This window comes from Triticum aestivum, chromosome 5B (genome assembly GCF_018294505.1).
Source record: "Triticum aestivum cultivar Chinese Spring chromosome 5B, IWGSC CS RefSeq v2.1, whole genome shotgun sequence".
NCBI lineage: Eukaryota > Viridiplantae > Streptophyta > Magnoliopsida > Poales > Poaceae > Triticum > Triticum aestivum.
In genome coordinates, this window is record NC_057807.1 from 219,849,060 (window position 1) to 219,876,524 (window position 27,465).

The window sequence follows — 27,465 nt, forward strand, 5'->3', positions numbered from 1 at the left end:
CTATTGAGCGTTACAAAGCGCGACTTGTTGCTCGCGGTTTTCGGCAGTGTCATGGTCTTGACTATGAGGACACCTTCAGTCCTGTCGTCAAGCCTACCACTATTCGGCTTCTTCTCTCCATTGCTGTTTCTCGTGGTTGGTCACTTCGTCAACTTGATGTGCAGAATGCTTTTCTACATGGATTTTTGGAGGAAGAGGTTTATATGAAACAGCCGCCTGGTTTCTCTGATCCTGATCGTCCTGACTATATCTGTCGTCTTTCCAAAGCACTATATGGTTTGAAGCAAGCTCCTCGTGCCTGGCATGCCCGCCTTGCCTCTGCCCTTCGTGCTCATGGGTTTGTGCCGTCTACTGCTGACACTTTGTTATTTCTTCTACAGCCAGAAGTCACTATGTATCTTTTGGTATATGTCGATGATATTATCCTTGTCAGCTCTTCTCAGTATGCTGCTGATGCTCTTGTCTGCTCTCTTGGTGCTGATTTTGCGGTCAAAGATCTTGGGAAGCTTCACTACTTTCTTGGAGTTGAGGTCACTTCTCGTGCTACTGGTCTTGTCCTTACGCAGAAGAAGTACTCCTTGGAGTTGTTACAGAGAGCTGGCATGCTGAAGTGCAAACCGACCACCACACCCATGTCGTCTACCGACAAGATAACAGCTGTTGATGGTGAGCTTTTGTCTCCTGCGGATGCCACAGAGTACAGGAGCATTGTTGGTGGACTTCAGTACTTGACGATCACGAGACCAGATATCTCTTATGCTGTTAACAGGGTTTGTCAGTATCTTCAGGCTCCCAGAGATACTCATTGGGCTGCTGTTAAACGCATTCTTCGTTATGTTCAGTTCACCCTGACATTTGGTATGCATATTCGGCCGACTTCCTCTCGGGTCCTTTCGGCCTTCTCTGATGCAGATTGGGCTGGTAGCCCAGATGACAGGCGATCCACGGGGGGTTATGCAGTATTCTTTGGCTCTAATTTGATCGCCTGGAGTGCTCGGAAACAGGCTACTGTGTCACGTAGCAGTACTGAAGCTGAGTACAAGGTTGTGGCTAATGCTACTGCAGAGATTATTTGGGTGCAGTCTTTGCTTCAGGAGTTGGGTTTGTCTCAACCACAGCCTCCTATTCTTTGGTGTGATAACATCGGTGCTACATACCTTTCTGCAAATCCAGTATTTCATGCCCGAATGAAACACATTGAAGTTGACTATCACTTTGTATGGGAACGTGTATCACAGAAGCAACTCCAGATCAAGTTTATCTCATCTAAGGATCAACTTGCAGACATCTTCACTAAGCCTTTACCGCTGCCACAGTTTGAGGCTTGTAGGCGCAATCTTACCCTTCTCAGTTCTTTAGAAAGTGGCTAAGATTGAGGGAGGGTGTTAGACTATGTATAGCTTCTGTACCTATGTACGTATATGGTACATATTGTAACACAACCATTATATATAATGAGATAAGCCACCCCTAGAGGGTTGTGCTGGTTCCCCAAAACTTATTGTCTTACACCCACAAGGCCACAACGGCAATATGGGTTGCTGCTCACCGTCGCGCCGCCACCTTCTCTGACTGTGATGGCCACCAAAGGATTGACGCCAATGATCCTCAACAGCCACCTTCTACCCATTTGCCGCTGATATAGATGTTTTTTAATTGCTTGAAAAACTGCAACATAACCCACTATACATCAGTGTTTGCTTGCTCTAAACTTTTAGTTCTCCATCTGGTTCTTCAGTTATGTTGATTGCAGACAAACAGCTGTCAATTTCATGTGGCCCAAAAGGGCCCCTTCTCGTGCGGTTACATCACACGCAAGGAGGAGTAGAGGAAGTATGTAGGTATGTACGAGTAAGAATCTTTTCCCATGCATAATTAGTACTCCAAAGGTTATGGATATTTTCAGTGTACGCCATGTGCGATTTTATCAGTACACACCCTTAAAAAATTCATGTTGTGTATGTTTGTTCTTTTCAGTGTATTTGCAAGATAGTAAAAATAATTTATTGTGCAGGTTGCACTTCTATTAAGAAACTATCAGCGTGAACCGCTGGACTTAAACTGCCAAATATGTTCTTGATCACCAACAGGTATATTGCTCTCCTTATACACACATATGTTGCTGTTTTTTATTAAAAATAAAATCCATCGTCCTGATAGCAAACGGTATTTAGTTTTCTAGACACTTTATGTGTAATTTGTCCTAGGTATTTGATAGTTGTGATCTTCAAGCCATTTCAACAAAATCTAAAAAGTGGGAACTGGTGTTTTGGAAGCAAAATACAAAGCAACTAAGACGAAACAAAAGACTTAGCAACAAAATCTATAGTGGAAACTGATATTCAAGCCATTTCATCTGTTATTGGTTATTGATTGTTCAGTGACCAAACTGCCGTTAGTTAATTCTGATTTTGATTATAGCTCATAACAACTTAAAGACGTCGTAATATAAATATAGCAAATATTATGGTATATTTCCTACAGAGGTTAAGCAGAGCTGATCTAAAGAATTCAGATAACTCTGTGCAACAGTGTGAAACTATTTGAAGTACATTTTTCTCTTATATAAAACCAACCAAAGGAGGAGTGAGTCCATTAGGTTTTTCTGTGATAAAAAGACTGTAGACAACTTCATGAGAAAAAAATGGCAGCTTTATCTTGACGATTACAGTTTCCAGTCTAGCTCAGGTGTTTCATGGATTCTGAAATATCTATTCTTGAACCCTACTGAAGTGGCCTTCTTTCTGAGGAAAATAGTTCACGAATGGATTACTTGGAAGGCAAAACTTTACAGTTCCTTCCAAGTGAAATTACTTGCAAAATACAGAATTCAGGAGATATTATTCCAGATTCTGAAAACCATGCTTCAATCATGTAACCACTATCTATTTCCACCATTGAAACTTCTCTGCTATTTTCTTTAGAGGCATATGGGACCTCTGAAATCAATGAAACTTGACTATCATGATATATTTCTTCACTGATTCTTTTTTATCATGGAACTTAACTATCCAGTGTGTGTAGTGGCAAATAGATGCTTAATGGTACTGCTACATGATTAGGATAGCAACATAATTAGGCTTCTTACCTGCAGTAGATACATCCAAGAGTATACAACAACCAGGAGTACTTCAGACTCCTTTTCAGAACCATCTAATGCTTTTTGCTTGGTTGTAATGGATCGTCGTTTAACAAAAACACGTGCAGAAAATCTCTTGTCAACTGATAGATCCCTGAACTTGAGATATTGGGAAAACACTTGTAGAAACTCTTTAGATCTGGAGAAGAGAAATGAAGAGCTCTATAGCTGAACAAGGATCATCGTTTGGCACAGGTGAATAACTCTTACGCTGGGTCGTGTCCCTTCATATTTTGTTTCTTTTGGTGATCATGTTCCCCCTCCAGTACACACATTGTTTCATCTGTACATAACCATTGATCTTGTACTCATATGAACAAGGCAATGGTGCTGACCTGTGGCTTCAACCAAATGAAAGAATTAGTGGCAAAAGTACTCCAAAGTGCATATACTTATTACGGTGAAAATAACAAGTTTTACCAATTTTAATCCACCATATTAAACCACCATCAACATGGCACAGGTAAATTAAAACAATTAATAAGTAAACTGGCAAATTTCAAAGATATACTCCAAGTTAACAATGTCATAGCTTGCAATAGCTGCTTCTAAGAACTACAGTAGTTGCAATTTTAATCCACAGGAAAAAAGAGCCATCACTTATTATAATAACAAATGGATCTCTAGCATAACCATAAAGAACTTCACATTTTAAAGTTTAACCTATTCTAGAAAAATATACCTATTCAAACTGTTCACTGGAGAATAAGCAGATGATCTCCCATACTTAGAAGCAGCTAAAGCAGCATCGAGATCATCTGGTGTAGCCCATACTTTAATGTTGGTGTCATCTCAAAATTATATATGAAATAGTGTCAGTTTTTAAAACACTAAATCTTGTTCGATGATTCAGATTTTTTTTTGAAATGGAGGCAAAAGATTTGCCTCATCTATTAAATAAGGAGAGAATAGAGCTTAGAGTTTTACAACACACCCACAGGTACGGCATGACAATTACTCGCCCGCAAAAATATACCCTAATTTCTTTGCACCGGCGGTCACCCAAAGCTTGGCCTCGTCGACGATGGCGGCGAGTAGGATGGTCGGTGGCGCACTCTTATGACGAAACACCCAAGCGTTTCTTTCTTTCTAAGATGATTCAGATATCAATAATTCTGTTTTCGATCAACAAATTAAATATTTTTCCAAAAAAAAGAACTAAATAATAATAGAAAAGAGGTTACCCTTGATTATAGACCATCAATCCGAAATTAGTTGATCAATTCCGATCCAACCTAGGCAATTCCTTGTCTGCTATTGTCAGTATTCCCAGCGGCCGCTTGTGTGTGGCCGGAGGCGCTCGGCGAAGTCCATGTTCTTGTGTGCATCGAGCGCCTGGAGACGGGAGCGAAGCAGCATCGCATCTGTGGCTCGTAATCAGGGCCCGGGATTAACAAACTCAGAATTGAAATTAGGAAAAAGAAAAGGAGTACAAGGACGTGGGCTACATGCATGACGAACATGATCAACCCGATTAGGTATGCAGATTAGGCTGGTCATAGTGGGGAGTAACTTAGACTAGTAACATACATATGTTACTAGTCCATGTTACTACCTTCATCAGGCTAGCCATAGTGGGAGTAACTTAGGTAGTAACATAACACATCTCAAGAAACAATTGCTTATGTGGCATGGAGTTAATGAGGAAAGAGATGCTTGTGGTAACATAATATGTTACTGTAACATAACACACTTCAAGACAAAATGAGTCTATATCTCAATTAATGAAGGCTTGCATGTTATCATCCATATGTTACTACCCACTATGAAGGTAGTAACATAGACTAATAACATATGCATGTTTTTGGAGGGAGGGAAAAAATCGGTGGGAGGAAGATCGCCTGGTGGGGGGTAGATCGATGGAAGAGAAACGCACGATGCGAACGAACCACTTACGTATTGAGACATTAGGAGTAGGGATTTGAAATCTCACTTTTGCGCAAATTAAAATTTAGTTTTAATTTAAATACGAATTTGAGTAATTTTGCTATGTCTTTTATTCTGTAAATCATATAAAAATGTTTTATATATGGAAGTTGGACCTTAGCCGAAAAAGGCTTTCGCCCCGCTATATTGATATAGCAACCGCCCAATACAACAAAGAGTCCAATGCTGGGGCAAACAGCACAAGCATGCCCAAAAGAAACAAAAGAGAAAGAAGAGAGAAAATAATGTCCACAGCGTCGGATCGACGAAAACGATGATAACCCAAAACCGTTGCGCCCACCGGAGATGTACCACCTCGCTCCAGGCACCTCGAACCTCCGCATACCAAGCAGCACCTTCAGGAAGGAACACGACGACGACGACGACGCTGCTGCCCGGACAGGTCCTAGGGTTTCCCCCGGTACGCGGAGAGGCGTGGGGAAGGGGAAGACCCGACGCCCTTCAGGAAGGAACGATGGCGCCCACGGGCGTCACCGCGTCGGGGCCGGCAAGCCGGCCCGGATTTCTCCCATCCGCCAAACACCCACAACCCCGAACGGTCCGACGCGCACCACCAGACAAGCCACCCACGAACGTGCGCCACCACGGACTTGCCATCATCACCGCCGCTTCACCGTGGTCATCGAAGCGAGACCGACAAGGACGAAAGGGAGCAGCCGGGAACGAGGAACGGCAGCGAGAGCAGCCACGCCGGGGGACACAACCTCCACCGCCATCGGCGGTCACCGACCGGACGCGGCAAGGGGAGCGTACCAGGCCCTCGAGGCCCGGCCAAGCCCAAAAGGGGCTCGTGAAGCACCCGTCGCCGAGCTGCAGTAGACGTGCCGCCGTGTCCACCACCCCCTCGCACGAGCCGCACCACCACCGCCCCGGCCGGAGCCGCCGCAGGCGAGACCGAGTCAGGCCCGCCCAGATCCAGATGAGGCCCAAAAGGGCCCAGATCTGGGCCGGGCGGGCGCCGCCACCATCCACCGCGCCAGCGCGCCGCCAAGGGGCTGCGCCGCCGCCTCTAGGCCATCCGGAGCTGCGCCGCCTGGAGCAGCCGCCGCTGCCGGAATCACCATGGACCGAGGAGCACCGCCGCGGGACGCCACCACCCGAGCCGTGGCACCGCGCGCGGGGAAGGGACGGCCGCCGCCGCCGCCAACACCACGCGGGCAGGGCCCGGTGGCGCAGGCCGGCGGCGGCGGGAGGAGGGGAACGGGAGGGGGAGGCGCTCGAGGGCGGGGAGATGGGCCCCCGGTCGCCTCGCTCGGGGAGGCGACGCGGGGGGCGGGCCGGGAGGGAGAGGGAGGCGGGGCGCGGCGCGGCGCACGCGGCCGAAGGCGCGGGAGGGTGGGGGGAGGGGGCCGGCGGCGGCGGCGGAGCGGGGGGAACCCTAGGAGGAGCGGAGCGAGTTCCTCTGTTCACACCTCCTCCCACTTGTAATCGTACTCTGGCAGGGAGATTTGGATTGAAACCCAAGTTGGACCTTAGGACCTAACCTTTCTGTTGGAACTGATGGATTAGTTCTCCAACATAGTTTAGATGTTGTTTTATCATCAACATCTTAATTTGACCTTCTTTGGTCATCGTTTAAAAACTTCGTTGAACTAAAAATTTAATCTTAGGATAAATCTCTTAGATTGATCCCTAGAAAACCTCTCTGGTCATTTGAACCACGACAAAAATCTGGAGTTACAAGATTATGGATTTAATTCTTTTATCTCGAAACCTATGCCATACCATTGCCGTTTACCCAAGTCAAATATTCCGAATAGTCTTGTGATAAATTTGTTGTATGAACTTGGTCTCACAACCCTTCAGACCATAATCCTCACTTAGTATCAATATTATCCAACCCTAGAATATGACTATGTCATATTTTCTTCCAAGACCACACCTAATCCTATATCAACCCTAACAATGCCATAGAAATTATGATAGTGGCAACCGAATAATTTGTGTTGTTATTTGTATTTTTATTGTATGTTGAATGCTTGCTTGAACCATTGTTATGTAATGTGGATATGCCGAGTGTCTTACTTGAGTTATTTATCGCGTTAGATTACGACGAGTGCGAAGGTGAATTCTACGAGGAGGTAGAACCTTGTGACTGCAAAATCGAAGGCAAGTTGCAAATTGATCATGCTTTGACCTATGTTTTCATATTATGCATAATCTTTTGTATTTTAATGCTATGCATGTTTTACAAAAGTTTTACAAAGTATTATTACTAACTAGAGCCATAGGTTCAAGACTTGCAACAATGCTTGGCCACGCTTGCACAAAATGGGTGGGATGAAAACCAAAATTGTTTTGAACCTTTAAACTTGCCTATTTTGGGGCAACGTTTTGTGAAAACTATTGAGAAACAAAACTATATATTATTTTATCTTCTACTCCCTGGACGAAATGGTATTGACGGGAGCGTCTACCAGTGATTGCACCCATCAGGGTCTTGCAGTGAATGCGCCCGACTGGGGTCTTGCACACAGGTTTTTGGTGCGGACTGCCGTCCAGGGGAATGAGATCTTGCAAATACAGTTTGATGTAGCTTCTAGTACAGCCACATGCTACTATGGGCTTTGGCTTAGCTTAGTACTAACCGGAAACCCTTACCTCAGGACCGCCATCGGAGAGGGGCTTTCATTGCCTAAGTTGCGGGTGGCTTGGTCAGATATAGGGGCTTGTTACGGAAAGGCTTCGTCACAATCTCCTCCTAGTCGTACACCCAAGTGTGTAACGGTAAACGGGGTTGGTTGTGTCATGTGGGGAACGTGTACAGCCTCTGCAGAGGGTTAGACCTAATCGATTAGCCGTGCCCCCGGTTACGGAAAATTTTGAGCAACTGAAGACTTGGACTGAAGAAGAATCTCCCCTCTCTTTTCTAAAAGTTTGTTTTAAGGGAAGGGAAGGTTGAGGAACGAGCACAGTGAATGTGTTTCACTTCAACCATATTTATGTTTTACCAAAATTTGGAGAATAGGCACTGGTGCGTATATTCATGTGTCTCACTCCTACCTTTTATACTAAAAACATTTCTTTTTCAAAAGGAGTTTATAAAATTTAGTATAGGAGAAAATTGGCTTTATGCAAAGCAAACCTCCATCAATACTACCCTGCATATATATTCTGTTAAATTTCTTTTGCAATTTGCGAGTACATTCCACGTACTCACCTACACCTATCATGTGCAGATCTCAATAGATTAAGAGACGATAGGGTTATGGTCTACACTCAACGAGCCCAGTGGCGTTGATGGAGCCCTAACTTAGCGACTACGTATTATTCCGTTGTATTATGTGCCAGCATTGACTTGTGCCAATGGTATGTATTTGCTTAATTCTGGATCTTCCGTTGTAGAAAAATGATGTATGCTTTAATGATATTCATTCTTGTTACTGTGTGTGCTAACTATGATCCAGGGATAGCATAGTAAACACAGAGACTTGGATTCTACCAAATCCGGGTCGTGACAAGGCCCTTCATGGAGGGAAGTAGGGATTTGTAGAGGTACCAGAGATCAAAGCTTAAATTGAGAGATTAAAACAGTTTTGAGAGGCATACTTTTCCCACCAACAAAAATGACTTAGAGCTCCCAACACTTTTCATGCTAGATACATCATAGTCGGTTCCCAAACAGAAAATAAAGTTTATTCCTTTTTTCACCAATACTTTCACTTTTCATGGCTTGTCCGTATCCACGGGTGCCCTCCATACCAACACTTTCCAAAGAATTTATTTGACAACATAAAGTAAATTCATTTTTCATTTCGGGACTGGGTATCCCTAATTCCTTTGCCGTACTGTAAGTGCATCTAGTGCCCCTTAGTGATTTTGATGTATTGAAGACTTATAGGTTAAGGGACTGATGCGTTTGTGAGTGTACACAGGTCTATAAGTCTATGAGGAGTTTGATATTTACAGAGAAAGTCGACCCCTAAAAATGAAGTTCTTCAACTGAAGACTTTGGATTTTTGAAGACACTCTGAAGACTTTAAAAGTGAAGAAATTGGTGTGACCTTGAAGACTAGGCAATCATTCGAGGAACATGAAGCGTGAAGACTTTTGCTTTCGTAGTTTCATTTTCTCTTTATTGAGTCATAGAAAACACCGTACTGTTAAAGGGGGTCAAGGAAATACTAAGAAAAAATTTCCATCTGATGCTCAACTCAAAATCCTATACCTATCAATCCCTTCTAGTGAAGCCATTGGAAATCTCATACAGTTCGTCATATTCTTCAGTGACAGAGACGAAGTTCTTCTGGTCTCTGAGTAATTTGTTCTGACTGAGGAGTTAGGAATTCACCAGTGTGAATTGCCTACACAGTGAGGAACATGATAGCCTTGAGGATTTTGATAGTGAAAATTCCGACCGTTGCTGTGCTATGCGCCAGCGGTTTCAAAATATCTATCCACCTAACGGTCATATCAGACAAGGGAATTTATATCTTATCATGTCGGGCTGCTACCTAGGCTATAAATAGCCGCCCCCTTCAACCACTAGCTGGTTGGCTGCTCCGAGAGAAACTGACACTTGTCAATTGAGAGCATCCCATCCTCCAAGGACTTTGAGCGAAAATCATCAAGTGAGGAAAACCCAAAACCCAACACCTGCAAACCCAAAGTGATTGAGCATCACTGAAGAGATTGATCCTGCGTGGATCTGACGCTTGTTTTCTTTGAAGATTGTGCTTCTTCCAGACAGTTAGGCGTTAAGGTCTAGAGCATCCAAGAGGAATTGTGGATCACCGAGTGATCGAGTTTGTGAAGGTTCGGAAGTCACCTGAAGACTTACCACGAGTGATTGGGCGAGGTCTGTGTGACCTTAGCTCAAGGAGAATACGGTGAGGACCGTGTGTCCGGGACTGGGTGTCCTCGAGTTTAAGTACTCAGCCGCTCCAACCAGATGTACAACTGAGACAGCAGTTGGAACTGGTCTACCAAATCATTGTCTTCACCAAGCTTACTGGTTCTATTTCCTTAACTATTTCATTTCTTCATGCCTGTTCATATCTGTTTGAAAACTTTGACTGAAGACTTTCTCAATTTCCTCAGATCAATTTCTTCAGTCTGTCCGTCTTCTTTCTTGTGTTATCCTGTGTTTACGCTTTCTGTATTCTGTGCTTGTCTTCATTTCATCATGATGACTATGCTTGTGTTCTGTTATGTTTACTTCTGAGTACTTATTTCGCTGCTAGTAGTTCTTCATTTAGGAATTTCCTCACCAGCAAATTCCTCAGTGAAGAATTCATAAAAATCGCCTATTCACCCCCCTCTAGTCGATATAACGCACTTTCACGTACTCTCGTGCACTGAAAAGTGAATCGACACTCATCGTGAGAATAACACATCTAGCATGGAAAATATTGGCCACCCCTCACCGCCTCGCAAGCGGTAGAGCACACGAAAAAGAAATTTATTTTGAAAACTAGAGATGGCACATGCAAATTTGCCTAGAACGGCATGGACATACCGCATATAGGTAGGTATAGTGGACACATATGGCAAAACTGGTTTAAAGGGCTTTGGATGCACAAGAAGTGATCATACTTAGTGCAAAATGAAGGCTAGCAAAAAGATTGAGAAGCGATCAACCAAAAAGCGAAAAATCTCGTACCCAAGCATTAAGCATAAGTAACACCGAATAATGCACCACAAGTAGGATATAACTTTCATTGCATAACTATTGACTTTCATGCTTGCATAGGGAATCACAAACCTTAACATCAATATTCTTACTAAAGCACAATTACTCATCAACATGACTCACATATCATATCATCATATCTCAAAATCTTACTCAGAATCAAGTTTATTTTGTCCAATGATCTTCATGAAAGTTTTTATTATATCCTCCTTGGATATCTATCACTTTGGGACTATTTTCATATGTTGCTTTTGATAAGCTCAAACAAATTTAAGTGAAGAACATGAGTATAATATTTCTTTTCCTCAAAATAATCTAAGTGAAGCAAGAGAGAATTTCTTAAAATTTTATTAACTCCCACATAAATCTAAGTGAAGCATGAGAGCATTTCTTCAAAAATAACAAATCACACCATGCTCAAAAAAGATATAAGTGAAGCACTAGATCAAATCCATGGCTCTCAAAATTTAAGTGAAGCATAGGAGCAAGCATAGCATAATTTTTGACTCTCAAAAAGGTGTGTTAAGCAAGGATTCAACACTTAAAACACAAAGTAAAACAAGCAAAGACTCGTATCATATAAGACGCTCCAAGCAAAACTCATAATATGTGACGAATAAAAATATAGCTTCAAGTAAAATACTGATGGTTGTTAGAAAAAAGCGGGGATGCCATTGCTTGCTACTTCTTGAATATTATCTTGGGGTGTCTCGGGCATCCCCAACATTAGCCTTTTGCTAGTCCATATTCCTTCATCCATCGTAAGATCACCCAAAACTTGAAAACTTCAATCACACAAAACTCAACAAAACCTTCCTGAGATCCGTTAGTATAAGAAGGCAAACCACTACTATAAGTACTGTTGCAAACCTATTCATATTTTATTTTTGCATTATATCTACTGTATTCCAAATTTTCTATGGCAAAAACTCATCAAAGAAAACCATAGAATCATCAAAACAAGCATACAACGCAAAAGAAAACAGAATCTGTTAAAAACAGGACAGTCTGTAGCAATCTGGATATTTTGAATACTTCTTTAACTCCAAAAATCTTGAGAAATTAGGAAAACCTGAGCAATTTGTATATTAATATTCTGGAGAAAGAATCAACTCAAAGGCACGTTTCTGTGATTTATGAAAATTATTTTCTTGAGTGCATAAGTTTTTGTTTTTCAGCAAGATCAAATCAACTTCCATCCAAATCATCCCAAAGGCCTTGCTTGGCACGAACACAAACTTAAACCACTAAAACACATCTAACCAGAGGTATAACTGTGTATTTTATTGAAAACAGCAAGAAAACCAAAAGGCAAAAAGATACAAGTTGGGTTGCCTCCCAACGAGCGCTATCGTTTTACGCCCCTAGCTAGGCATAACTCGTAGGATCTAAGTTTTGGCATCCTTGGTTCTAGATCCATAAGATGCCCTTATGATTGATTCATATGGTGGCCTAATTCTTGTTTTAGGAAAGTGTTCCATTCATATCAATCACGGCACCAATAGTACGTAAAAACATTCTACCAAGAATAATTGGACAAGACGGATTGCAATCAATATCAAGAACAATAAAATCTATGGGAACATAATTCCTATTTGCAAGAATAAGAACATCATTAATTCTTCCCATAGGCTTTTTAATAGTAGAATCCGCCAAGTGCAAATTTAAAGAGCATTCTTCAATATCGGTAAGACCAAACACATCACATAAAGATTTAGGAATTGTAGAAACACTAGCACCCAAGTCACACAAAGCAAAACACTCATAATTTCTTATCTTGACTTTGATAGTAGGTTCCCACTCATCATGCAATTTTCTAGGAATTGGAACTTCTAATTCCAACATTTCTTCAAAAGTGGCATCAACAATATGTTCAGTAAAAGCTTTATTTAAGCATGGGGTTAATTTATCATGGATTGCAACAAAGAAATACAATCAACCAAAGAGTAACTATCATAGTTAAAAGTCTTTGTAATCCAAAATAGTGGGCACATCACGAGTTAAAGTCTTGACCTCTTCAAACCCACTTTTATCAATTTTCTCAATAAGATTTTCACCCTCCGAATCATAGGGATGCCTTCTAACTAAAGTTGACTCTTATTCAGTCTCCTTTTCATCAATCTTAACTTTACTAAACAAAGAATCAATAGAAAAAACACCAATCATTTTAAGATCTTGATGTCTGCTAGAACTATGTCGGTATTTTCCCAAAGAGGAAGGGATGATGCAGTATAGCGACGGTAGGTATTTCCCACAGTGATGAGACCAAGGTTATCGAACCAGTAGGAGAACCTCCTCACACCACGTAAATAGTCCCTGCACACAAATAACAAATACTCGCAACCCTATGTGTTAAAGGGGTTGTCAATCCCTTTCGGGTACGGCGCCTCAAGATAGGCAAATAACATGAGATAAAAGTGGTAGATAGGATAAATAGATCGCAGAAAAAATAAATTACAACAAGGTATTTTTGTATTTTGGTTTAATAGATCTAAACATAAATGCAAAGGAAAATAGATCACAACAGCAAATATGATGAAAAGAGACCCGGGGGCCGTAGGTTTCACTAGTGGCTTCTCTCGAGAAAATAAGCAAACAAAGGGAAAACAATTACTGTTGGGCGATTGATAGAACTTCAAATAATCATGACGATATCCAGGCAATGATCATTATATAGGCATCACGTCCAAGATTAGTATCCCGACTCCTGCCTGCATCTACTACTATTACTCCGCACATTGACTGCTATCCAGCATGCGTCTGGTTTATTAAGTTCATGGAGAAATGGAGTAATGCTATAAGAATGATGACATGATGTAGAAAAGATTTATTTATGTAGAAATAGACCCATCTTGTTATCCTTAATAGCAACGATACATACGTGTCGTTTCCCTTTCTGTCACTGGGATCAAGCAGCGTAAGATCGAACCTATCACAAAACACCTCTTCCCATTGCAAGATAAATAGATCAAGTTGGCCAAACAAAACCCAAATATCGTAGAAGAAATACGAGGCTATAATCAATCACGCATATAAGAGATCAAAGAAGACTCAAATAACTTTCATGGATAAAAACATAGATCTGATCATAAACTCAAAGTTCATCGGATCCCAACAAACACACTGCAAAAAGACTTACATCATATGGATCTCCAAGAGACCATAGTATTGATAATCAAGAGAGAGAGAGGAAGCCATCTAGCTACTAACTATGGACCCGTAGGTCTACAAAGAACTACTCACGCATCATCGGAGAGGCACCAACGGACATGAGGAACCCCTCCGAGCTGGTGTCTAGATTGGATCTGGTGTTTCTGGACTCTGCGGCTGTAATTGATTTTCGTTGACTCCCCTAGGGTTTTTGGAATATTGGGGTATTTATAGAGCAAAGACGCGGTGCGTGAGGCCAACGAGGAGGGCACAACCCACCGGGGCATGCATGGGCCCCTAGGCGCGCCTTGGTGGGTTCTGCTCCCCTTAGGTGCTTTTCTGGCCCAATGGATGTCTTCTGGCCTAAAAAAATCCACAAAAAGTTTCGCTGTGTTTGGACTTCGTTTGGTATTGATTTCCTACGATGTAAAAAACATGCAGAAAACAACAACTGGCACTCGGCACTATGTCAATAGGTTAGTACAAAAAATGATATAAAATGGCAATGATTGTAAAACATCCAAGAATGATAATATAACATCATGGAACAATAAAAAATTATAGATACGTTGGAGACGTATCAACATCCCCAAGCTTAATTCCTTCTTGTCCTCGAGTAGGTAAATGATAAAAATAGAATTTTTGATGTGGAATGTTGCCTAACATGTTCATCACATTTCTTTTCTTTATAGCATGGACATTTGGACTTTTATACGATTCAAAGCAATAGTCTAGTTTTGACATGAAGACTTTAATACTCAAGCATAGCAACAAGCAACCACGTCTTTCAAAATATCAACACTAAAGCAAGTTATCCCTAGCCCATCATGCTCAATCATTGATACATTCATGAAACACACTCGAATATTAACTACACCCAATGCTCAAATACGATCATAGTGCCCCTTAGTTGGTGCTTTATAAGAGAAGATGGAGACTCAAATTCAAAATAAAAATTGCATAAGTAAAAGAAAGGCCCTTCGTGGAGGGAAATAGGGATTTGTAGAGGTGCCAGAGCTCAATGCTTAAATTGAGAGATAAAAACATTTTTGAGAGGCATACTTTTCCCACCAACAAAAACGAATTAGAGATCCCAACACTTCCCATGCTAGATACATCATAGGCAGTTCCCAAACAGAAAATAAAGTTTATTCCCTTTTCCACCTTTACTTTCACTTTCCATGGCTAACCGTATCCACGGGTGCCCTCCATACCAACACTTTGCAAGGAATTTATTATTTGACAACATAAAGTAAATTCATTTTTTATTTCGGGACTGGGCATCCCTAATACCATTTTCGTACTCTCGTGCAATGACAAGTGAATAAACACTCATCGTGAGAGTAACACATCTAGCATGGAGAATATTGGCCACCCTTCACCGCCTCGCGAGCGGTAGAGCACACAAAAGAGAAAAATATTTTGAAAATTAGACATGGCACATGCAAATTTTCTTAGAACGACATGGAAATACCGCATATAGGTAGGTATAGTGGACTCACAAGGCAAAACTGGTTTAAAGGATTTTTGATGCACGAGTAGTGATCATACTTACTGCAAAATGAAGGCTAGCAAAAAGATTGAGAAGCGACCAACCCAAAAGCGAAAAATATTGTACCCAAGCATTAAGCATAAGTAACACCGAATAATGCACCATAAGTAGGATATAAATTTCATTGCATAACTATTGACTTTCGTGCTTGCATAGGGAATCACAAACCTTAACATCAATATTCTTACTAAAGCACAATTACTCATCAACATGACTCACAGATCATATCGTCATATCTCAAAACCATTACTAAGAATCAAGTTTATTTTGTCCAATGATCTTCATGAAAGTTTTTATTATATCCTCCTTGGATATCAATCACTTTGGGACTATTTTCATAAGTTGCTTTTGATAAGCTCGAACAAATGTAAGTGAAGAACATGAGCATAATTTTTTTTCTTTCTCTCAAAATAATCTAAGTGAAGCAAGAGAGAATTTATTAAAATTTTACTAACTCTCAAATAAATCTAAGTGAAGCATGAGAGCATTTCTTCAAAAATAACAAAGCACACTCTGCTCAAAAAGATATAAGTGAAGCACTAGAGCAAATCCATGGCTTTAAAAATTTAAGTGAAGCATAGGAGCAATCATAGTATAATTTTGGCTCTCTCAAAAAGGTGTGTTCAGCTAGGATTCAACACTTAAAACACCAAGCAAAACAAGCAAAGACTCATATCATACAAGATGCTCCAACCAAAACTCATAATATGTGACGAATAAAAATATAGCTTCAAGTAAAATACCGATGGTGGTAGAACCTAGAGCCCTACCGGGTCTGGGGCGTAGGTGGTATGGGAAGGAGGGAGATGGGCGTGGGCTGGAGCGCGGCGGCCGGCGGCGAGGCGTCGTCCTTGCGGCGGTGGCGGCGGCGGCGAAGGCAAGTGGCGGCTAGGGTTTAGGGTTTCCGGCTCCTCTGGGAGCCGGGCAATAAAATAGTCTTATTGCTTAAATCTCAAAATAATCTTACAATCTATTTATATAACCATAACGTGAAATAAAACTAAGATAACTTGCTCGCTAAGCTTGCTCGGTGGGCCTCCTACGACTGTAGGTCCGGCCAGTCATAACAGATGGTTGTTAGAAGAAAGGGGGTATGCCATTCGGGGGAATCCCCAAGCTTAGTTGCTTGCTACTTCTTTGAATATTATCTTGGGGTGCCTCGGGCATCCCCAAGCTTAACCTTTTGCTAATCCTTATTCCTTCATCCATCGTAAGATCACCCAAAACTTGAAAACTTCAATCACACAAAACTCAACAAAACCTTCGTGAGATCCGTTAGTATAAGAAAGCAAACCACTACTATAAGTACTGTCGCAAACCTATTCTTATTTTGTTTTTGCATTACATCTACTGTATTCCAACTCCTATTTGTCAAAAACTCATCAAAGAAAACCATAGAATCATCAAAACAAGCACACAACACAAAGAAAAACAGAATCTATCAAAAAAAGAACAGTCTGTAGAATCTGAATATTTCGAATACTTCTGTAACTCCAAAAATTCTGAAATAAATTGGTGGACGTGAGAAATTTGTCTATTAATCTTCTGCAAAAAATCAACTCAAAAGCACTCTTCTGTTAAAAATGACAAATAATCTTGTGAGCGCAAAAGTTTCTGTTTTTCAGCAAGATCAAATCAACTTTCACCCAAATCATTCCAAAGGCCTTGATTGGAACAAACACTTATTAAAACACAAAAAAAAACAATCCTAACAGTACCATAAATGTGCTAACACAGAAGAATAGAAAGCAAAAAGCAAAAATAAATTTTATTCATTGGGTTGCTTTCCAACAAGCCTTATCATTTTACGCCCCTAGCTAGGCATAACGCGTAGGATCTAAGTTTTGTCATCCTTGTCCAATTCTTTGATCGAACACTTAGGATTTTTCAAGGATTTTGCATATAAATTCTCAGCGATAATACTTCTAGGCATGAGATTGAAAATGTCAGGACCCCGACTCAATGCCACATCGATCTAGCATGTAACACCTCATATCACTTTGCGGCCTCACGCACGGTATTCCCACGGGTGTCGCCTTACCTTTGCCCGGGACCGTTTGCGCCTTTTGGCACATGTATATGACAGTGTCGCTAGCATCCATATGATAAGGAGCCCGGGCTGACATGGCTAGTCGTAAACCCAAAGTGGCACAGACTTACAGGGACAGGCATCCATGACCCAGCATCGAACGTGTCGGTCATCAGCGAGTGAATCCAGGCTGTAGCACTGGGCTAGCAGGACTCCGGTGAACCGGGCTGTAGCGGGCTAACAGGACTCCGGTATTCATCGCGTGACATTTCCCTGAAGGGACAGACACAGGAACGAAGAAGGACACATGCCGGCCAGCCTAAGTGTTCCGGAGCAGTAGCAAGCTACCATGGCTCGGTGGAAACACTAGGAGACATTTCCCCGTAAGAGAGGCTACTAAAGATAAACAACTAGATGGTCAGATCCCACACATACCAAGCATTTCAATAACATACACACAATATGCTCGATATGTGCAAATACAACATGGCATCACAACATGACTCTACGACTCAAGTAATTTGTTCAATAGGCTCCGAGGAGCGAGATATTACAAACATGGGTCTCATGACCCAACAATCAGAGCATACAAATCAAAGCACAAGCGAAAGCTATCATGTCTGGGTACAGACATCTATAACTGAAAAAGGCTGAGAAGCCTGACTATCTACCAGATCCTGCCGGGGCACAAGATCGTAGCTGAGGTAACAAGCTAAACGTCGAAGTCCACGCGAAACTACTAGTGAGACCGAAGTCTCTCTGCAAAAACATAAAATAGGCAAACGTGAGTACAAATGTACCCAGCAAGACTTACATCAGAACTAACTACATATGCATCATTATCAACAAAGGGGATGGTGGGGTTTAACTGCAGCAAGCCAGCTTTGACTCGGTGGCTATCCTGAACTACGACTGCAATGTAACTCTTTTGAGGTGGCGCACACGAGTGCACATATTCCCCATATCAATACACCACTATGGATCCGCTCCCGTCTCCCTACGAGAGCGCCATCCATAGCACTCACGCTTATCTTGCGTATTTTAGAGTATCCACTTTCACTTGTCTATGAACTGATATAAGCAACCCAGAAGTCCTTTACCGTGGACACGGCTATTCGAATAGATGATGTTAACCCTGCAGGGGTGTACTTCTTCATACATGTTTCCACCACTTAGCGTCTGCACACGACATGTGCTCGGCAGACTTCAAGCGAAAGCCGACGTGGGTGTAGACCACGACCTACCTAAACACTCAAGTCTCTAGTCCAGGTTTATCGCCTATTCGGGTTCCATCCATGAGGAGATCCGGCCGGAGTTTCGCTCACAGCCCCAAACGATGTGAACAGGGTTCCGTGACACCAAACGGGCGCCCGGTATACCCGGCCACGTGCCTACCGCATCACAGCCCACCCCTCCGGTCAGCGCTGTCCACAGCCTCCAGCATACTACAAACACCAGAAACTACTTGCAACTCCTGGACAGAGGACGAGGGTGAATAAGAAGTCGAGCGGGGTCATATTTCAGGGCCCAATGTCTGGTAGTAGCTGAATCATGGATCACAAACACAGAACTCAGTTCCTAAGGACGGCTTCAATGAGACAACCCACCATGTACTCCTACATGGCCTCTCACCGACACCTTTTACCAAATCGTGTTCACACACTTAGCTCACACATAGTAGGACATGTTCACACACCTCTCATTCATCCCGGATAAATCAGACCTGACACAACTCTAAGCAGTAGCAGGCATGACAAACAAGCAAGAATGAGTAGGCACAACAGGGCTCAAACAACTCCTACTCATGCTAGTGGGTTTCATCTATTTACTGTGGAATGACAGGTCATGCAGAGGATAAAGGGGTTCAGCTACCGCAGCAAGTAACAGTTGAATCGTTGTTGTCCTAATGCAGTAAAAGAGAGCAGGGGCGAGAGAGTAGGATTGTATCGGAATGAACAAGGGGGTTTTGCTTGCCTGGCACTTCTGAAGATAACATTGAGTCTTCATCAGTGTCAACGATCACAACGTCGGAACATCGTCTACCGGGAGGGAACAGATACCGGCAACAAGAAGAAATACAATCAATGCAATGCACAATATGATGCATGCTCATGACATGGCAATATGAATGTGTTTTGAGCTAATGCAACTAGCAACAGATTAAATGAAGTTGGTTTGAATACAAGATTCAAATTCAAACTCCATATGTGATTATTCAGATGCCATTTATATGATTTGTGCTAAACAGCAGCTATAATTTGTTCTAACATTCATGAAAATGGTATAGATGGATTCCTTGAATTTTTCTAATAATTTTTCATATATAAATTATTTAATTTGGAGTTACGGTTGAATTTCTATGATTTTTTAGAGGTTTTTACAATTTTCTGGAATTTCCTGAATAAAAAAAATAAATCCAGAAAATACTTATTGCGTCAGCATTGCGTCACTATGACGTCAGCAGGTCAACAGACGCTGCTGCTGGTCAAACCTGACCAGTGGGGCCCACTGGTCAGTGACTCAGGTCTGGATTGAGTGAATGACAGGTGGGACCGGTCAACGATGACTGGGCCAGAGTCAAAGCTGACACGTGGGGTCCACGGCACTAACACTAATTTAATAGAATAGTTATATTAACCTAATTAAGCGCAGGGGCCCACATGGCAGTGGCTCTGGGGGTGTTTAGCGGGGTTATTAGCACTAATTAACCGGCGCCACGTCAGCAGGTGACGCCGGCGGCCACAACAGCGGCGGGAACTCGCCGGAGTTGGTCGGGGCGGCGCTATAGGCTGCGGTTGGGCACCCTGAGGGCACCAGGAGGGAGCCCGTGCTCCCGCGCGTCTAGGGGCGCACGCAGCTGGGCACAGGGAGGCCGGGGTCGACGGCGGCGACCAGAACGGCGGCGGCCAGAGCTACGGGTTCGGGCGGCGTAGCGCTATGGTGCACAAGAGGACGAGCTGGTGGCGGCGTTAGCTTGCTGGCGCTTGCGCGCATCCATTGGTAGCATCGGGAGGGTGAGACGTGGCCTGAGTCGAGCGCAGCGTCGACTTCGGCGGCGGCCGGAGTTCGGCTGCGACGGAGCTATGGCCTAGAGCTCGCAAACGCGAGGGGAAAGAGAGGGGTTCTGCACGGAGGCTCACAGCGAGGTCGATGAGCAGCTCGGTGGTCTCGGGGAGGCGTCGGAGGCGGCGAATCGACCGCGGCGATCGCCGGACAGATGCGGTGATGAAGGCGGCAGGGACGACGCTGCGGTGCACCCGGCGTCACGTGAGTTGGTGGAGACGAAGAGGAAGGCGCGGCGGTTCTTCTGGAAGCATCGGCGAGGCGGGTGGTGGACTTTGGCCGCGGTGGAGCTCGTCGGTGCTCTCGGGTGCTCGTGGTCGATCGCGCGAGAGAGAGAGAGCAGAGGAGCGAGGGGGGAGGGAGGTCCAGAGAGCGAGGGAGAAGTGAGAGGGGGGGGGGTCGGGGAGGCGCGTGGCGTCACCGGGGCGTCGAGGAGGAAGCAGGAGGTGGCCAGGGGAAGCAGGAGGTGGCCGAGGCCTCTCGGGCGCGCGCCACGCCTCGCCTCTGCCTACTGGCAGAGGAAGACCACAGGGGGGAGGGTGGAGATGGGCTGGGCCGTGCTGGGCCAGGTAAGTGGGCGCCAGGTAAGCCCAGGTAAGTTTCTGTTCTTTTATTTCTGTTCTGTTTTATTTTGTTAAATTTGTTTTGCCACTGTTTGAATTTTAAAATAATTCAAACAATGCCAGAAACTCCTCTGAATATTTTTATGTTGCTTAATGGACTTTTCCAAAAGCACATAAAATGTTTCAGGGTATTTGGAAATATATTCTATACAAGTTATGAATATAATTCCAAATGCAAATAAAATAATGATTTAAATTCAGTGCCCAAAATATTCCTCAAAATGCTCATTATTTTTGGTTTGGTGCAAGAACCTTTGCCAAATATAACCAACATTATTAAGGCCATTTTGGAAACACTGAATGCAATTTCCAGGGTTCTTTTGCCCTGCTTTTAATTAAAGTTTTGAGGCTTCAACAATCCTCAATTCATGTTTCAGAAATTTAAATATGATGCCTGGATGAAGATGCAACTATTTACAAACAATATTCTAGGGCTGTGACAGAAAAACTTATTTTCGCGAAAAGGGTCTCTTATGACTTCAATAAAGTTGGGATGGATACTAATCATCTTATGATCTCCTTTATCATTGCTAGAAGTTGCACCTTTGTTTTTAGTGACTTGAGTAGTCTTGCTAATTTTCACAGGAGTTTTAGCGGAAGCAAAAGCCGTACCTAGATTAGAAAAAAAATCTTCCAATTTAACAATCCTAGACGGGCTCTCTTCGGTTCTTTCATGAATTATAGTTCCCTTTTCTTTTAGCGACTTAAAAATGTCTCCCGCTTTTAACCCAACTTTAGTAGCATAACTTTGTATTTTTCTATCCAAGTTTTCAATATGTTCTATGGTAAGCATTTTCTTTTCAATAGCATCTAATCTTTCCATAACATGCTCGAGAGTCAATATTGTTTTATTGATTACGAGTGGTGGTGAACCCACTAAATTTCCTAAAGCATTGAAAGCATCAAGAGAAGGACACATCAAGAAATTCCAGCCGGTAATCGTATCAAGGAAGAATCTATACCAAGTGGTAATGCCCACATAAAAACAACAAAGAAGAACAACGGTAGATTGCTTACGGATAGATCTATTATGAGCATTGCAAATCCTATACCATGCATCTTTTAAATTTTCTCCTCCCCTTTGTTTAAAGTTGAGAACCTCATTCTTGAGGGTGCACGCAATAGAATAAGAAAAATCCATTACAACAAAAAGTGATAAACAAGATTGCACACGAAAAACAGATCTGACGAGAAAACAACAGACGAAAAAGAGGGCGAATAAAACGGCAAATTTTTGTGAAGTGGAGGAGAGGAAAACGGGAGAAAAATGGCAAATAATGTAAATTGCAAGGAGATGAGATTTGTGATTAAGAACCTGGTTGATGTTGGAGATCCTCCTCGGCAATGGCGCCAGAAATTCATTTTGATGTCTGCTAGAACTACGTCGGTATTTTCCCAGAGAGGAAGGGATGATGCAGTACAGCGATGGTAGGTATTTCCCTCAGTGATGAGATCAAGGTTATCGAACGAGTAGGAGAACCTCCTCACACCACGTAAACAGTCCCTGCACACAAATAACAAATACTCGTAACCCGACGTGTTAAAGGGTTGTCAATCCCTTTCGGGTATGGCGCCTCAAGATAGGCAAATAACGTGAGATAAAAGTGGTAGATAGGATAAATAGATCGCGGAACAAATAAATTGCAGCAAGGTATTCTTGTATTTTTGGTTTAATAGATCTGAAAATAAATGCAAAGGAAAATAGATCGCAACGGCAAATATGATGAAAAGAGACCCGGTGGCCATAGGTTTCACTAGTGGCTTCTCTCGAGAAAAATAGCAAATGGTGGGAAAACAATTACTGTTGGGCAATTGATAGAACTTTAAATAATCATGACGATATCTAGGCAATGATCATTATATAGGCATCACGTCCAAGATTAGTAGACCGACTCTTGCCTCCATCCACTATGTTACTCCACACATCGACCGCTATCCAGCATGCATCTAGTGTATTATGTTCATGGAGAAACGGAGTAATGCAATAAGAACGATGACATGATGTAGACAAGATCTATTTATGTAGAAATAGACCCCATCTTGTTATCCTTAATAGCAACTCTTCCTCATGTCGTTTCCCTTTTTGTCACTAGGATCAAGCACCGTAAGATCGAACCCATCACAAAGCACCTCTTCTCATTGCAAGATAAATAGATCAAGTTGGCCAAACAAAACCCAAATATCTGAGAAGAAATACGAGGCTATAATCAATTACGCATATAAGAGATCAAAGAAGACTCAAATAACTTTCATGGATAAAAACATAGATCTGATCATAAACTCAAAGTTCATCGGATCCCAACAAACACACCGCAAAAAGACTTACATCATATGGATCTCCAAGAGACCATTGTATTGATAATTAAGAGAGAGAGTGGAAGCCATCTAGCTACTAACTACGGACCCGTAGGTCTACAAAGAACTACTCACGCACCATCGGAGAGGCACCAATGGACATGATGAACCCCTCCGAGATGGTGTCTAGATTGGATCTGGTGTTTCTGGACTCTGCAGCAGCTGTAATTGATTTTTATTGAGTCCCTAGGGTTCTTGGAATATTGGGGTATTTAGAGAGCAAAGAGGCGGGGGCACAACCCACCGGGGCGCGCTTGGGCCCCCAGGCGCGCTTTGGTGGGTTGTGCTCCCCTCGGAGCTCCCCTCAGGTGCTTTCCTGGCCCACTGGATGTCTTCTTGCCCAAAAAAATCCACAAAAAGTTTCACTTCGTTTGGTATTGATTTCCTGTGATGTAAAAAACATGCAGAAAACAACAACTGGCACTAGGCACTATGTCAATAGGTTAGTACCAAAAATGATATAAAATGATTGTAAAACATCTAAGAATGATAATATAAAATCATGGAACAATCAGAAATTATAGATACATTGGAGACGTATCATTTCCATGAGCATGAACACAAGTGTTCAAGGTCGACCCTCACTTCTCCAATGCATAACTTTCCAATCACTTCTCTTTTTGAAAAAGTTTTTAGGTATAAGAGGCAAGATTTTTTTTGTATTTTGCTTTTTTTTAATTTTTTTGCTTGTTTCACCCACAACTAAACAAAATGAAAAGGGAAAAGAAAAACTACTTAGTGAAGAAAGCAAACAAGCATACACGAAAATATCAATCCCACACTATTGCTCCCCCGCAACGGCGCCAGAAAAGAGCTTGATAATCACCAAGTGCAGGGAATCATCGTAGCAATTTCCAAAGGTGGAAGTGATAAGCATGGAGTTTCGAACCCACAAGGAGCTAAAGGTAAGATCAATATTCTCTCAAGTCCTATCTGCCACTGATACGACTCTACGTACACCGAACATTTGCTTCCAACTAGAAACGAGAAATAAAACTATGTTGTGGGTATGAAGAGGATAACTTTGCATGGTATCGGAGAGCTAAAATATAAAAGTAGGTGTTGTGATCATAAAGTTAGAATATATTACTTAAGTATTATAAATAGCGAGTGTGGAATAATATGGGTCGGTGTGCGGAATTGTCCTAGGCAATTGTTAACAAGATCGGTAATCATTATTGCAATTGCATATGAGGGAGAGGCATAAGCTAACATACTTCCTCTTCTTGGATCATATGCACTTATGATTGGAACTCTAGCAAGCATCCGTAACTACTAAAGATCATTAAGGTAAAACAAAGCCATAGTATTAAAGTATCAAGTCCTCTTTATTCCCATACGCCATGACCCACTTGGCCGTGTTTGTGTTTCAGTCACTCACGCAACGCAGACAATAAGCAAACCATGAACATATTGCAAACCCTACATCGGGGAACCCTCACGCTTGCGTGACATGGAGGGCACCATAGGACAGCACCAATAATAAAACCTACAACTCAAACCAATCTAGATCATCAATCAACCCAAAAACAAAGGAAATCTACTCAAAACATCATAGGATGGCAACACATCATTGGATCATAATATGTGGCATAAAGCACCATGTTCAAGTAGGTGATTACAGCGGGGTGCGGGAGAGTGGACCGCGTAAAAGAGATGAGGATGGTGATGTTGATGAAGACGATCACCGCGACGATGATTCCCCTCCCGGTGGCACTCCGGCGCCACCGAGAGAGAGGAGGAGAGGTTCTCCCCCTTGTGCTTCCTCCTCCATGGCCTCCCCCTGGATGGGGAGAGGTTTTTCCTCTGGTCCTTGGCCTTCATGGCAATGATGGCCCCTCAGAGATCCTCCCCAATGGCCGTCGGTGATGATGGCCCCCTCCGACAGGGTGTCGGAGAGGGCCTAGATTGATTTCTCGTGGTTCTGGAGGCTTGCGGCGGTGGAACTTCCGATCTCCCCTCTGTTCTGGGGTTTTTAGGATTTATAGGAGGGTCTTCACGTCGAGGGGGCCCACGGGGAGTCCGCGAGGTAGGAGCACCCTCCCGGGGGGTAGGGCGCGCCCTCCACCCTCGTGGTGGCCCTGGGACTCCCCTCCGGTAGCTTTTTGTTCCAGTATTTCTATGTTTTCCAAAAATATTCTCCGTTGATTTTCAGTGCATTCCGAGAACTTTTATTTCTGCACAAAAACACCACCACGGTAGTTCTGTTGAAAACAGCGTCAGTCCAGGTTAGTTCTAATCAAATGATACCAAAATCATGTAAAAATATTATAAACATGGCATGAATTCTTCATAAATTATAGATACGTTGAAGACATATCATGCATACGTTCTTTGTTTTGTTGTGTGCATGTGTAGGATACTTGGACTTTGTGTCGACTTCCACTTCACGTGAGTTAACCATTCGAGCTCTTGAGAGCGAACCACCTTCGATCACGACGCTTCTACATCGCACTTGCTTGTGTTTTGGCATTGTGAAGGACGCACAAGTACATGTTTCAAGGTGATATCCTTCTCTTTTGAGAACCCCCAAACAATGAGCGTGGATATTATGGATCATACAACTTGTGTTGCTTGCTCCATTAGACTTCTTGGTCATCTTGGACCACTTGATTGCGCACATGTTAGAGATCTTTCTTGGACTTGTCATTTCCACATTGCCAATGCCTCATGACATATATGCCTTGTGTGTTGCATCCAATTCTTGGATTACTTGCTCCTATCACATGTTTGGTTGCAACAATGTCATTTCTTCACATATGCCATGTCCCATTGATTTCCACATGCTTGCCTTGATTGCCTCACACATGTTGAACAATTGCTCTTTCTATTGTGTTGAGTGCCACACGATTTTCACTACACTCTTTGGACGTTATGCTTGGATTGTCTTGCACTTGACCCATGTGTTTAGACACTTTATTTTCTTTGGTGTTGTGAATGGTTCATATGCATATCATAGACCATTTGTTGAGCGTCTTATGCATGCTTGCTATGAACTTGAGGTAGATGATTATTCTCTTGTCACACATATTTGCATCACTACCTCACCTTTTGCGTGCTTGTTTCCATGATGACCTTGATTGTGCTCAATTCATATGCTTACATGTCATGCAACAATCCTTTGTTACACCATATGCTATGCTTGATGATGACACTTGTTGGGTGAATCAGCACTTGAATGCTTGGTTTTGCACTAATGCTAACCACATTTGGTTTTTCGAGTGTTTGTTGTCCTTGCTCCTTTTGAAGGAATCCCAAGATGGTGCGAGATGGGAGAGTGCCCGTTTCGATCTTCAAGATGACGAGTACTTGGTGATCGTCCACTTCTACACGGCGACGCCATCTCTTTCCTATGGTGATTTGGTTTTTGATCCGAGGTAGGATCTTTCACAAGGGGGAGGGGATGATGCGGAGCATCCTACAGACATCACCATGTCAAGAGTTCATTCGGCAAGTGACACGTGCGACATTCAATTCACATACATAAAGGTGAATCATCTCCTTTACACGTGTTCACTTGACCCCTTCGAGGATGGTATACTACTTGACACCCCTCTCGTGTGCATGCATAGGTATTATCGGAGCTTCACGTGCGACAAGGAGGAGTGCAAGCGCCAAGGATCACCTACACCATCCGCGAGGGAATCGTGGAAGAGAAGGAAGAAGAAGCATGTACAAGCTTCTAGAGAGCCTGGAACTTCTGGCCGTTGCCCAGAACTTCCGGCCCCCATAACCTCCGCCCTGCTGCATCGAAGCCGTCCAAGAGTGTGCCAATCTCTGGATAGCCCGGACCCTGCCCGGAACCTCCGGCGCCCGGACCTTCCGGCCGTCCCCGGAACTTCTGGTCGTGCCTACGTGCAGACACTCGGGCCGAACCATGTACCCTTTCGCCCCTCACTTACCCCTTCGTGTCTACCACTATATATACTCATCCCCCCTCCATTATAGGGTGAGCAAATATGATAGCTCATTTGT

The 27,465-nt window shown here is 42.9% G+C and overlaps 1 long non-coding RNA gene across 1 annotated transcript; it reads left to right on the forward strand.

Moving 5' to 3' along the window:
- The first annotated feature begins 1,393 nt into the window (after positions 1-1,393).
- On the forward strand, positions 1,394-8,654 carry LOC123111082 (uncharacterized). Its single transcript, XR_006454082.1, has 4 exons — positions 1,394-1,841; positions 2,015-2,090; positions 3,208-3,334; positions 7,133-8,654. It is a non-coding gene; the product is annotated as an uncharacterized lncRNA (long non-coding RNA).
- The last annotated feature ends 18,811 nt before the right edge of the window (positions 8,655-27,465 follow it).